Source organism: Trichosurus vulpecula, chromosome 2, assembly GCF_011100635.1.
Source record: "Trichosurus vulpecula isolate mTriVul1 chromosome 2, mTriVul1.pri, whole genome shotgun sequence".
NCBI classification, from domain to species: Eukaryota; Metazoa; Chordata; class Mammalia; order Diprotodontia; family Phalangeridae; genus Trichosurus; species Trichosurus vulpecula.
In genome coordinates, this window is record NC_050574.1 from 193,040,424 (window position 1) to 193,042,692 (window position 2,269).

A 2,269-nucleotide genomic window follows, 5' to 3' on the forward strand; every position below is an offset into this window, starting at 1 on the left:
GAATAAATAGGAAATAATTAAGGGAAGCAAAGTACTAGAATTGGGAGGTATTGGGAGAGACTTTCTGTCTGTAGAAGATGGTATCAAATGAAGTAATATTTGTAAAGCATTTGGCACAAAAAAGCAGACATATAGTAGGTGCTTAACAAATACTTATTTCCTTTCTCCCTCCCTTCCATCCTTCCTTCCTTCCTACCTTCCTACCTATCTATCTACCTACCTCTGCTACTTACTATCTGTGTGACCTTGGCCAATAGTACATATGGAACGAAGCAGAGAACCAGGACAAAACCCAGCAATCCAGAACTAGGGCATCAGTCAGGTATACATGAAGCTTTAGCAAACATGGGGAAGAGGACAGGGTACCGGGCAGTTAGGTGCCTGTCTCTGCCTGACTTCCACTGAATAGTCAGTTGAGCTAGATGGCACAGTGCATTGAACCTGGAGTCAGGAAGACTCATCTTCCTGAGTTCAAATGTGGCCTCAGACATTTACTAGCTGTGTGACCCTGGACAAGTCACTTAACCCTGTTTGTCTCAGTTTCTTCATCTGTAAACTGAAATAGAGAAGGAAATGGCAAACTGTTCTAGTATCTTTGCCAAGAAAACCCCAAATGGAGTCACAAAGAGTTGGATGTGAGTGAAAACTCCTGAACGACAACAACAAATGCCTGGACCGTGGTGATTAGAAGACTAAAGGGAGCTGGACTTCCAGTACCGTGGTAGACTTAAGAGTGGGACAAGTAGAATTCAGTCGTGTGAGGTGTGCTCAGCTACGCCCACACTTAAGGTCCTTTTCGGTTGTTAGTCTACACCCCTCTGATGCTTTCCGAGCTCCTATGTCATATCTCCAGTCCTTGGCACAGTGCCTGGCATATAGTAGGCACTTTGTAAGTGCTAGTTGTCTGAGTAACTGAAAGAGATTGCCCAGGAGCTGTCCCTGTGCACTAGGAGCTGCTTGGTAAATCAGAGGTTGCTTTTTTCACTGGCAGTTCTGCCGATGGTAGCAACAAGGGTATTTAGAAGTGAGCAAAGCTGCTGTACCGTTGATCAGACTAGCATATGTACAGTGAGAAATGGAGAGGCTGTGTTGAGAGTCTAGAGGGACTAGGAGAAATGTCAACAGCTGTGCCTGTGGTGTTTTTCTCCTCCTGATGTTTTTCTCCTCTTTGTGTCTTCACTGTGGCTCCTATGAGAAATTCACGAGTATCTGTATTGGTTTGGGGGGTGTGATTTGTACAGCTCCAGAGCCCAGAAACAGCCTATACCACCAGAATAGGAGGGAGCAATGATAAAATTGTTCCATCTGTAGCCTAGCACTGCCTACCTCACTGTCATCAGTGAGCTTCCCTACATTCCCTTCCCTCCTACCTTCCCCTCTCTACCAGAAATGGGACCAAGCAGCTGGCACTGGGACCTGACAGCCTGCACTTATTGGCTTCCCCAACCCAAGGGGAGTCCTGTGGGAGAATATTTTGGTTTCACATTGTCCGCATTGAGAAAATTCTGTCCATCTCTTTACTGTAACAAGGCACTGCACATTCTGATCATGGAATTTCTACATCACTTGGGTCATCTTGTCTGGATGAAGGGATCATTATTTTGGACCTGCTGTTAGAACCTTCTTAATGGGTGTCACAGATATAGATTGTGGAAGCCGTATATCCTTTAAGAATAGTTACTACTACTTCCCAGATATGCTCTTGAGGTGACAAAGTGTCATAGGCCATTTTCCATCAAGACCTCACATAACTGAATTTTACTTGTCCCACTCTTAAATCGAGTGCAGTGCTGGAAGTCTAGCTTTTTTGTTGCTCTTAGGGAATCTTTGTACAGGTGTCCTGTTCATCAACACAGCATGAGGTAGTTATTGGCTAATTACATAGTGAGCCCTAGAAAGCCTATGCTGCTGCTTCCTACTTGTTTTAGCCCAGCTGGCTTCTAGCCTGTATGTTCTTGTATGTATACATTTAATCAGTCAAGCCACCAATAAGCTTTCTTTGTGCTTGCTACACATCAGTCACTGTGCTAGTTTCTAGGAATACAAAGAAAGGCAAAAATAATCCCTGTCCTCAAGGAGTTTATATTCAAATTTCTCATTCTAACCCTTTTATCATTTGTACTTTTTGTGTGCCATAGATAGCTAGATTTAGATTTGAGAAACTGAGTTTTCTAAAGAAGTTTTTCCAAAAAAGAAATAAGATGACAAAAGCTTTCATCTCATTTAATTCAAATTTTGGAGAATGTCATTCCCCTAATTCTAATGCATA